The sequence below is a fragment of the Halichoerus grypus genome, chromosome 1 (genome assembly GCF_964656455.1).
Source record: "Halichoerus grypus chromosome 1, mHalGry1.hap1.1, whole genome shotgun sequence".
Lineage (NCBI taxonomy): Eukaryota > Metazoa > Chordata > Mammalia > Carnivora > Phocidae > Halichoerus > Halichoerus grypus.
This window is the reverse complement of record NC_135712.1, coordinates 120848480-120860799: the sequence shown is the minus strand read 5'-3', so window position 1 is coordinate 120860799 and position 12320 is coordinate 120848480. Positions and strand designations below refer to the sequence as shown.

Here is a 12320-nt window from a genome sequence, read left to right as displayed (position 1 = left end):
AGTTAAAGGGTCAACTGATAATAACCTCAAGTGAGCTGCTTTAAATATGCAGGAAATACGGAGGTATACATTCTTGGTGAAGGGGTGGGGGAAAAACAGATCCTGGAGCCAGGACTCAGAGTAAGGATTTGTCAATTTTGTACAGAAATGATGGAGTTTTTAGATTATTAACTACTCTAGGCTTGAACTAATATAATAATATGACTGAAAGCTATATTAGCAGTATTACCTCAGTTATACATATAGCATATCCTACCCTCAAATCCCTAGGAAAGTTGCATAGCTAAAACAACTTTAAGTGCTGGGAAAAAATACGTTAGCAGAAAGTGACAATGCTAGAGAGAAACTAGGGAGAAAAACTGAGACTTCGTAACATAATCCTTGACAAAATTAATCTCTAGCTAACCCTGCAATAGCAGTAAATGGGAAGTCTAGATTTACCAAAGAGAGATGAGCGGATATGTGATGTCACCCATTACGATTTTATCACAGACTCAGCCCCCAAATTCTCTGTTAGACGGTCTCTATTGTAACCTGACATTATGGGATTAGTCTCCCTTTAAAGGTTCCAGAAGTTATACAATACTTTTTTTAATTTAAAACCTTTATAAACATTCCTCTATCTACAAAGATAACCACTCTATTGCATGTTGAAGATTGGAATTATCTCATTTATATTTCCAGAAGAAAACCAACAATTAGGGTGATCAGTTATCCACTCATTCCAGTTTTAACATATTCTAGCCATGAAAAATTTTTCTTTAAAAAACAAATAATCCCAGGACGCCTGGGTGGCTCAGTTGGTTAAGTGTCTGGGTTAAGCCTAAGCGTTTGGCTCAGGTCATGATCCCAGTGTCCTGGGATCAAGCCTGGCATCGCATGGGGCTCCCTGCTCAATGGGGAGCCTGCTTCTCCCTCTGCCTGCTCTCTCTGATAAATGAATAAATAAAATATTTTTAAAAATAAATAAATAAATAAAATAAAAAACAAATAACCCCAAATGTTAAGAATGGGGAAGGAGGGGACTACAAAGGGGTAACACAAGGGAATTCTCTGGGGTGTTGGAATTGTTCTGTATACTCTTAGTGGTGGTTGTAATTACAAAAATCTATGCATGTGTTAAAACTCAGGACTATACATGAAAGAAATTGAGTTTTGACAAACCAAGAAACAAACTTTTAACTATGGAGACCAAACTGATGGTTACCAGAGGGGAGGGGGTGGGGGATGGGTGAAATAGGTGAAGGGCATTAGAGAGTAAACTAAAAAAAAAAAAAAAAAAAAAGAGTAAACTAATTTATCATGATGAGCACCAAGTAATGTATAGAATTATTGAATACTTTATACTGTATACCCAAAACTAATGTAACACTGTACATTAACTATACTGGAATTTTTTAAAACTAATTTAAAATTTGAGTTTTACTGTATATAAAATTTTTTTAATTCAATGTCACCCCCTTTTAGAAATGTCTTTTTATCAAAATCTCTTTAGTCATCTAAAAAAAATAAGTCTACTGAAAAAGAAAGGTCTAAATTAGATACACAATCTGCATTATCAGAGCAACTGGAGCAAACACACTATACACACCCAACCACACATCTAATCCCTTTCATTTTCCCTCTCTCAAATAGAAGCCTGTGACTCAGAACTATTTAACCTGGAGATAACATAAAAGTTACCATGGAATATATGGTAGAACAACTTAAAAAGGAAATACACCAGTTTGGAGCCAGTCTGAAGGGAAAACTGGACCTAATGGCTAGAAAATCCAGGAAGACAGACTTGGACTAGGAGTAAGGAGAAAGGGCTCTTCAAGAAAAGGATAGTTTCCTCTCACAAAGCATTCTAGCAGACACTGGACTACTGAAGGCTCATAGGCACTCCTTAGAAAAACAGCCCATACCAATCACAGAATGGAGAGGGAGCAGAGGGAATAAAATCCAAAAGACAAAATTTGGGAAGGGAAGTGCGAAGAGAAGTGATAAGGAAAGTTGTCCCACACAAGCCTAAAAATCGATGACATTCTCTCCTATCTTCCTTTTCTTCTGCTCTTCTACTAAATATTCAGTTTCATTCTTCTAATCTAGGATTTTCTTCTTCAACATATTTTTTCCCAGTATTTCTACTTTGACAATGGAATTGCACACTTCTAATTTTTCTATATCCTTCTTTGTTCACAGACCTCCAAGTCTTTAGGGCTACAGACTCAGGTCTCAGGTGGGGGTAAAAATCCTAAGTTTATTTCTCTTCTTCTACAGCATGACAAAGTTTTCAAATGAGCAGTTAATAGAAATCAAATGAGGGGCACCTGGCTGGCTCGGCTGGTGGAGCACACAACTCTTGATCTCAGGGTTGTTAGTTTATGCCCCACAATGGGTGTAGAAACTACTTAAAAATAAAATCTTTTAGGGACGCCTGGGTGGCTCAGTCGGTGAAGCGTCTGCCTTCGGCTCAGGTCATGATCCCGGGGTCCTGGGATCGAGTCCCACATCGGGCTCCTTGCTCAGCAAGGAGCCTGCTTCTCCCTCTGTCTGCCTCTGTCTCTCTCTCTCTCTGATAAATAAACTCTAAAAAAAATAAAAAACAAAATAAAATAAAATCTTAAAAAAAAAAGAGGGGTGCCTGGGTGGCTCAGTCAGTTAAGCATCTGACTCTTGATGTTGGCTCAGCTCATGATCTCGGGGTTGTGGGATCCAGCCCTGTGTGGGGCTCCACACAGAGCAGGGAGTCTGCTTGGGATTCTCCCTCTCTCTCTCCCTCTGTCCCTCTCCCATCTTGTAGGCATGTTCATGCTGTCTCCCTCTCAAATAAACAAATCTTAAAAAAAAAAAGAAAACAAATGATAGGGACTTATCCACCAGATGTGGTAATTCCAAATCAAATGGCTCAGAGGATACATACATACATACTTACATGCAGGAGCGAGGTCTCAGATTTTTTTTAAAATAGTGTAATTGAAATAAAAACACCTGTTCTCTGTAAAAAATCCAATTGCTACCCTATAGGATTTGGTATGTAATACTGAATGAAATTACCACACTCTAGAGCCGATCCCCTCCAGTCAAGACCAAAATTCAATGTCTCCAAAGAACCAAACAAGCCTGTTAAGCTTATTTGGTTCTTTATTTTACAAAAATACTAATGAACCAGGACACGATGAATAAAATTCACATTTGCTATCAATGGCTTAATGTCTAAATGCTTAGCCTTTTCAGGAGGTACAACATCTTAACCAAGACTTAGGGGGTAAGGAGGGGACTACAAAGGGGTAGTTACCAACAGAGTAACCCTAGGCCCTCTGATTACTTCCTCATTTGCACAAATCTGGGACCAAAAAGGGTAGTTTGTTCAGTACATATTGTACTTGGAATCAAAAGATCGTGACTTATTTCATTCACACATTCGTTCATTCAACATTAGTTAAATGTTCCAGACACTGTTCTAGTAACCAAGAATACCATGGCGGGGGGGGGGGGGGCAGTTGGGTGACTCAGTCAGTTAAGGGACTGAGACTCGATCTCAGCTCAGGTCTTGGTATCAGGCTCCTGAGTTCCAGCACGGCTGGGCGTGGAGCCTACATTAAAAAAAAAAAAAATACCGTAGGGAAGACAGACAAGAACCTCTCCTTCAGAGAGTTTAGAGTATGCTGGAGGAAAAAAAGACCATAAACAAATAAGAAAATAAGCAAGATAATTAGCAGATAATGCAGGTAAAAAGTGTGGATTTACTTCTTAGTGTAATGAAAAGCCATTGAGGCAGGGAAGTGAGGAAAGATCACTCTGACAGCTGTTTGAAATAGGAAAGCAAGACCAGAGGCAAGGAGACCAGTTAGGAAGCTACTGCCCAAGAACTGGGGTGGTAGCAATAACAACAAAGTGAAGTAAATATACTTGAAATGTATTTTGGGGGCGCCTGGGTGGCTCAGTCGGTTAACTGATTTCAGCTCAGGTCAGGATCTCAAAGTCCTGAAATAGGGCCCCACATCGGGCTCCCGCTGACTGTGGAGCCTACTTAAGATTCTCTTTCTCTCTGCCCCTCCCGGGGCTCACACACTTGAGTGTTCTCTATCAATCTCTCAAAAAAAAAAAAAAAAAAAGGTATTTTGGAGGTAAAATTGACAGGGTTTGCTGAAGGGCTGACTGTGCGTGGAGATGGGGGAGCAGTGAGGCAAGGGGATGAATTAAGGATGACCACTGTATTTTTCACTTGAGGAGGGTGGAGAATGGGGAGCAGAAGGGTGCTCTTATGAAATGGAGACTTCTGAGGAAGGAATGGGTTGAGGAACATAAATCAAGAGCTCCACTCTAAATATGTTCAATTTAAGATGCCTATAGGCAAATGGAGTGAAGATACACACAGGCAGTAGAAGAAATCTGAAGTGCCAAGACTTAAGATGAAAATGTGAGAGTCAGGGGCGCCTGGGTGGCTCAGTCGTTAAGTGTCTGCCTTCCGCTCAGGTCATGATCCCAGGGTCCTGGGCTCCCTGCTCAGCGGGAAGCCTGCTTCTCCCTTTCCCACTCCCCCTGCTTGTGTTCCCTCTCTCGCTGTGTCTCTGTCTGTCAAATAAATAAATAAAATCTTCAAAAAAAAAAAAAAAATGTGAGAGTCAACAGCAGACAGTGGACATGAGATCAGCCAGAGAGAGTGCAAGTAAAAAAAAGCAGAGGGAACATAAGGAACATAGTCAATGATATTGTAATAGCACTGTATGGCGACAGATGTTAGCTACACTTGTACGGAGCACAGCATAATGTATAAATTTGTCCAATCACTATGCTGTACCCCTGAAACTAATGTAACATTGTGTCAACTACACACACAAAAAAAATTTTTTTAAAGAAAAAAAAGTAGAGGGAATGGGGGCACTGGGCTGGCTTAGTTGGTAGAGCATGTAACTTTTTTTTTTTTTTAAAGATTTTATTTATTTATTTGAGAGAGAGTGAGAGCGAGAGAGATCTCAGAGGGAGAGGGAGAAGTGGACTGGAAGCTGAGCTGAGAAGCTGAGAGGCTCGATCCCAGGACCCTGAGATCATGACTGAAGGCAGATGCTTAACCAGCTAAGCCACCCAGGCGCCCCTAGAGCATGCAACTCTTGAGCCATAGAGATTACTTTAAAAAAAAAAATAGTAGAGGTAATGGCTTGGAAGCACTAAGGCATCAGGATGTTTTTCAAATGCTCGACCCCTGAGCTATACCCCCAGGCATTAGGATGTTTTGAATTCAGGAAGAGAAAGAAAAATCAACAAAAGAGAGAGAGAAAGAAAATCACAGAAGTGTAGTATCCTGGAAGATTCTGCTATATAATGTGATTCTCTAGTCCACCACCACCCTCCCAAACCTTGCGACACACACCCACTCACACTCTATAAATAAAAAGACTGAGGCGCAAAAAGACTGAGTGACATCCCCAAAGCCCCAGCTAATAGGAACCCAGGTCCAGGCCTAGAACGAAGCAAGATGTGACTTCTGACCCCTAGCCTTTTCACAGCAGCTAGCAGTGCTTCTACTGTCAAGTCACCAGTCTGAAATTAGACAACAGGAAAGATCACAATTTAGGAAAAACATAACTTACAAGGCTTAATTTTAATTTTTTTCTATGTATTCTATTCATATTCAAAAACAAGTTGGATCAAAAGCCTTTATGGATGGGTCCCTAAAGAAAACTAGGAAACACAGGCAAGAGGTACAAAATGGCTAAAATCAGTAAGCCAACTCAATTTTCTATAGTTCTAAAAACACCCTGAAGGTGGAAGACCCTCATCAGAGAATGAATCAGGGTGTGTAAAACAAGGGTTTTTTTTTTTTAGTCATTTTTGCTTTAGTGAATACAATTTCAGGGTTTTTTGTTTGTTGTTGTTTTTTTTTTTTTAAGATTTTATTTGAGAGAGAGAGAGATGAGGAGGAGGAGAGGGAGAGGGACCAGCAAACCCCCTGCTGAGCTCAGAGCTCAACAGGCGGGCTTGATCCCAGGACCCTGAGATCATGACCTGAGAGGAAATCAAGAGTGGGATGCTCTTGGGGCGCCTGGGTGGCTCAGATGGTTAAGCGACTGCCTTCGGCTCGGGTCATCGAGCCCCACATCAGGCTCCTGGCTCAGCGGGGAGCCTGCTTCTCCCTCTCCCTCTGCCTCGCTCCCTGCTCATGCTCTATCTCTGTGTCTCAAATGAATAAATAAAAAATCTTTAAAAAAAAGAGTGGGACGCTCAACTGACTAAGCCACCCAGGCACCCCTACAATTTTAGTTTTTAACGTTTAAGACTTTTACTTGTTTTCACACTTGCCTTCTGAAACTAAGATCTTTATCCTGACCACTCTCTCCTAAGCTACATTATCATGACTTAAACAGTTCTGCTTTTACCATAAAAATCTTACAGTGTTGCATAAAAATCCCCAAATGATTAATGAACTGCTGAGAATTCTGACTCCTTAAAGATGATTTTATTAGGAATCATATTTCCAAACATTCATTCAGGGCTTCAAAATAAGTACTCATCTAACTTAATTATGGTGACTTCACCAGACACTAACACTGCCCACAATGATATTTACAAAAGCACTTGTCACTCCCTTCGGATGTAGCAATGCAAAAAAAGGAGTCTGTTTCCAGATTCCTCGTGTGTTTATACTATGTAACAAGTGACAGTTAAGTGTCACTTAAGATTATTTAAACAGCAAAGCACTTCCAGCTTGTGTGTCCCACCATCTTCCATCCTAAGCGAATCCTAAAATTCGTTCGGTCTTATTTACCACAATTTGCACTCAGCGCCTCAGACAGGTATCCCAAGCCAGCCTTAGCAAAAGAGACTACAAGATTCTAGGATGGGAAATAATAGGATTCTATTTTGGCCCCTGTAAGAGAACAGGATTCAATATTAAGCAACTCCAGTGGAGGTTATTCCAACATCAGAGCGGTTCGGAAATAAATGTGCCCCCGAACGTACACCCGCAGCCAGGTATCAGCAATAGCTAACAAGAAAAGATGCTGCACCGGGCTTGCTCCGAATAGCCTACCACTGACCGAGTACTGGCTGATCGGGCATGCACATCATCCCGTCCTAGCCTCAAAACAACCCTGTTAAGTACATATTATTCCCATTAACAAATCCGGATACTTGGGCCCAAGGCCCCAAGGCTAGTCGGTGGAAGCGCAGAGATTTGAAAACACGCCCGTACCCCAACAGTCCAGGACCCCCGCCCCTAAAATGCACTTCTACGCAAAAAGGCACCTGAGGGTCTGAAAGCCCCGGGGGTGTCCGCATAGGCTGAGGAGACACAGAGGGCAGGGGCGCCGCCTCTCCACAGACGGCCCCTCAGGAACGCCACCAAAAGCGCCAGCGGCCCGGGGCGCCCGGTCGTGTCTCGGCCGCCCAGAGGCCGGGAAGTGCCTCTCACCTAAGAGAGCCCGGGGAGGGCCGCAGTCGAGCGAGGCGCCCCCGCAGGCCGGCGGACGGGTGTCCTCGGCGCCGGCAGGAAGCGCGCAGCGGGTATACAACTCAGCGGCGCCGCAAGCTGTGGCGGGCAAGAACGCGCCGCCCGCCCGCGCGGGGGCACCTTACTCGCCGCCGCGACCGCGCCGCCACTCAGCTGCGCCGCATCCGGGTCCCGCGCCGCCGCTCTCACCTGCCCCGTTCGCCGCCGCCGCCGCCGACTCCTGGCTCCGGCTACGCGGTCAGCAGCCCAGGCCACCGCGACCATCCAGCTGCGGCGCCCCCATCCCCGCCTCTCTCGGTCGCCTCCCGCCTGCCCCGCGCGGCGCTACACCGGCCCGCCACCCACAGCCATGGCCCGCTCCACCACAGCCGCCACCGCCGCCGCACCGACCGACGGAGCACGCGCGCGCCGCCGCCGTGCCCGCGCGCGCGCGCACCTCCCTGGCCGGCCTCCCAGCAGCCCTCGCCCCGCCCCGTGCGCCGCTCGGACCAATCCCCGGGCTCCCAGCGGCCGCAGCCAGACCTGCGGGACTGGCCGGGCGGGGCCGGGGAAGAGGCCGCACGGTCGCCTGGTCCCCTCGGGCTGCCTACCGGTCCCGGACGCTGCTGCTAGGGCGTCTGGCTCCTCTTCGTGGCTCCCCGAGGACCGTGGGCTCGGGAATCTCCAACAGGCCGCCTTCAGAGAGAACCGCCACCTGCCCCGGCTTTCGTAGACCCCTCCCGAGACACCACTCTGTACCTAGGTTTTCTTGTTGGCCTTCTTTTCGGTTCTGGAACTTTAAACAGAGTCATGACTGGGCACAGCCCTTCGCTTTTCCCCCCTTCTCGACTCTGTCTCCCCCCTTCTCTGTCACGCCAGTTCTGGAGATGGAGTGCTAGATTGCTTCACAGCTGGTCCTTCACTTCCTACAATGTTAATGGTCATAAAAGCAAAAGTCCAGCCTTGTAAGCCCAAGGTTGGTTTTCTATGTCTTTACTTTTGCAATAATAGCTAACATTTGTATGCAGTGCCTTAGAGTTCACGCAACCCTTTTTGCGTACCTTATCTCCTGTTATCTTTTAACCTCAACCAGGAAATTTTATGGCCCTCATCCTCAGTGGCACACTTGAATTGCACTTGCTGAAATCTTAACTTATTGTAAAGCTGCTATATTGTAGAATTATTGTAACTTACCGCTACTATAATAGCTCAGGCAAATAGCTGAGTAATCGAAAAAAAATTAGAGGAAATTTTTTAAAGAATAGTAATATGACTTTCCTGAGGAAATTTTAAGCAAGACAGGAAGCCCAGAATCATTAATGAAAAAGTAAAAACATTTGTCTACATAAATATTTTGAAAGTTTTGCATGACATCACAATGACAAGTTTAAAAAAAAAAATAGAATAGAACAGAACATTTGGCAAGCACATTGTATCTCTACCATAAAAGAGTTTCTATAAATGGACTTTTTTTTTTTTTTTTTTAAGTAAGCTCTACTTGCTTAAGGTGGGGCTTGAACTCACAACCCAGAGATTAGAGTCACATGCTCTACCAACTGAGCCAGCCAGGTGCCCCTATAAGTGGATTTTTTTTAAAAGCCAGCTGGATCAGGGGCGCCTGGGTGGCTCAGTCGTTAAGCGTCTACCTCCCGCTCAGGTCATGATCCCAGCGTCCTGGGATCGAGGCCCGCATCGGGCTCCCTGCTCCATGGGAAGCCTGCTTCTCCCTCTCCCACTCCCTGCTTGTGTTCCCTCTCGCTGTCTCTCTGTCAAATAAATAAATAAAATCTTAAAAAATAAATAAAAACAAGCCAGCTGGATCAATGTTATAAAAATATGGGAAAGGTATGCAAGCAGGCAATTAATGGAAGAGAAAATCCAAGTGATCCATTAAAAAGATGCTTATTTCACTAATAGTTATGGAAAAATAAATTGAAACAATAATCCATTTTTCACTCATTTGATTGGCAAACATTAAAAAGAGCAATCAATGATACACAGGGAAAGGAGCCCTGGCACATCTCTGGTAGGAGTATAAATAGCCACAAATTTTCCAGGAGTAATCTGGGAATGTCTATTAATATTTAAAGTACACATACCTACCCAGTGACCAAAAATTACATCAACTTTGCCCTATAGAAAAGCTAAAGAAAATACCAGTTGTAAGGATATACATAAGGATGCTGCAGTGAGTTGAATGTTGGCCCTCCTACAGATATGTCCACCCAAAACCTGTGAATATAGCCATATTTGGAAAATGCATCTTTACACATGTAATTAAGTTAAGGATCTTGAAATGGGATCATCTGACTTAGGATGGGCCCTAATTCCAGTGACAGATGTCCTTGTAAGAGAAAGGCAGAGGGAGATTTGAGATACAGAGACACAGAGACAAAGGTGATGTGAAGAATGAGGCAGAGAAGGGAGTGATGCATCTAAAGCCAAAGAAGGCCAAGGATCGCTGGCAGCTACTAGAAACTAGAAGAGGGGCATAGAACAGTCTTCCTCAGAGCATCCAGAAGCAAACAACCCTGACAACTCCTTGGTTTCAGCTTTCTAGACTCAGCAACTCTGAGAGGATAGATTTCTGTTGTTTTAAGCCACCCAGTTTGTGGTAATGTGTTAAAGTAGCCACAGGAAACTAAGACATGTTTATATTGTTTGTGGTGCATAACAGACACAAAGAAACTGGGAACCACCTGATTGTCCATAGGTAATGGAATCCATGAATCTGTTGTACTACCTCTGTACTATGGAATATTATGCTACAGGGGAAAATGCAAATTCTGGAGTGATAAAGAGTGTTATGACCCTTTCAGTATATTGCTGACCATTTATACATATGTTTATATGAGCATAAAGAAAGGGGTGGAAGGATTTATAGTAGGCTGATCATATTGGATAACTCAGAGGGCTGAAAGAGGAAGACTTGGGTGGGAAGGAGTTATCCTTTTTTTTATTATTATTATTTGATGTATTTATTTGTCAGAGAGAGAGGGAGAGATTGTACGAGCAGGGGGAGCAGCAGGCAAGGGGAGAAGCAGACTCCCCGCTGAGCAAGGAGCCCGATGCGGGACTCGATCCCAGGACCCGGGAATCGTGACCCGAGCCAAAGGCAGACACTTAACCAACTAAGCCACCCAGACGTCCTGATCTTTTTTTTAACATACATAGATCTTTGAATTATCTTACTTATTATAACCTGTATATGTATTAACTTATTCTTTTAATTAAATAAATATAGTCTTGTCTTATTTATTTCTTAAAGATTGATTTAGTGGGGCACCTGGGTGGCTCAGTTGGTTAAGCATCTGCCTTCAGCTCAGGTCATGATCCCAGGGTCCTGGGATCGAGGCCTGCATGGGGCTCCCGGCTCAGCGGGGAGTCTGCTTCTCCCTCTGCCACTCCCCTCCACTTGTGCTCTCTCTGGCTTGCTCTCTCTCTCTCAAATAAATAAAATCTTAAAAAAAAATTTGTGACTAGTCTTAAATCATAATTAAAGTTGTGAACGTAGGGGTGCCTGACTGGTTCAGGCAGAAGAGCATAAGACTCTTGATCTTGGGGTCATGAATTCAAGCCCCACGTTGGGTGTAGATTACTAAAAAAGATAAATAAACTTAAAAAAAAATAAAGTTGTGAACATAAAGAGAAAGTTTTATCTGTCCAATTTTAGAAGACTCAAATGTTCTCCATGTCCCCCGCTTTCCCATCACTGATTTCTGTGTTATAGTTTCAATATATAACCTTTTGGTGTTTTTTCCCTATTTTCTTTCTAAGTACTTCTGAATATTTCCTAAGATCACAGAATTTCTTTTATTTTTCTTTTTAGAATTTGGGTGCTTTCTTTTCATTGTATAAGTAATATATTCACATGATTTGAGATCCAAAATGTACAACCGAATGGGCAATAAGTCTCTTGGCTCTGAAGCTCTTTAGAAAACCGATGTTGTCAATTTCTTGAGCATCCTTCCAGAGGTATTGTATGCATTTATGAGAAAATACAGATATATTTCCCTACTTTTTTTTTTTTTTACACAAATGGAAGTGTTTGACTCATGCTTGCTTTTTTCACATAATGTATGTCAGGTTGTCTTATATCAGTGCATATAGTTTCTGTGTTCTTTTAAACATTTGTTGGTGTATAGAATACTCACAAAAAACCCACACGCCTCCTAAATGTTCACAAACTGAACACACCTGCATACAATAAAGAGAACATGAGGAACATCTTTTTTTTTTTTTTTTTAAGGTTTTATTTGTTTCTTAGAGAGAGAGAAGACGAGCAGGGGGAGGGACAGAGGGACAGATTCCCTGATGCTGGGCTTGATCCCAGGACCCCGAGAGCATGACCTGAGCTGAAGTCAGATGCTTAACCAACTGAGCCATCCAGTCTCCTTTATTTTGTTTTTTTAAGGAATCTCTACACCAGTGTGGGGGCTCAAACACACAACCCCAAGATCAAAAGTCACTTCTACCAATTGAGCCAGCCACGTGCCCCATGAGGAACATCTTAAAATCCACTTCTCTGAACCCCTTCCAGTCATGGCCCTATCCCCAGGGGCAACCATTATCCCAGCTTCTAGCACTGGAGATTTCTTTTTTCTGTTTTGAACTTTTGTTGTTATTATTGTTTTTGAATTTGGGGGCACCTGGGTGGCTCAGTCAGTTCAGTATCTGCCTTCTGCTCGGGTCATGATCTCAGGGTCCTGGGATCGAATCCCACATTAGGCTCCCTGCTCAGTGGAGAGCCTGCTTCTCCCTCTGCCCCTACGCCTGCTCATGTTCTCTCTCTCTCTCAAATAAATAAATAAAATCTTTTTAAAAAAAAAGATTCAGGGGCGCCTGGGTGGCTCAGTCGTTAAGCGTCTGCCTTCGGCTCAGGTCATGATCCCAGGGTCCTGGGATC

The 12320-nt window shown here is 43.6% G+C and overlaps 1 protein-coding gene across 4 annotated transcripts in view; it reads right to left on the bottom strand.

The window, feature by feature from the left end:
- Positions 1-7838, bottom strand: part of PIK3CB (phosphatidylinositol-4,5-bisphosphate 3-kinase catalytic subunit beta) — a 195992-nt gene extending 188154 nt beyond the window's left edge. For 2 of the 4 annotated variants that reach the window (XM_036092140.2, XM_078071250.1), the window contains exon 1: positions 7397-7583. The gene's annotated coding sequence lies outside the window, so the exon portion shown is untranslated. Of the gene's footprint in view, positions 1-7396; positions 7584-7624 lie in introns of those variants that run through there. The other 2 variants (XM_078071249.1, XM_036092139.2) reach the window with 2 other exon arrangements.
- Between the last annotated feature and the right edge of the window lie 4482 nt (positions 7839-12320).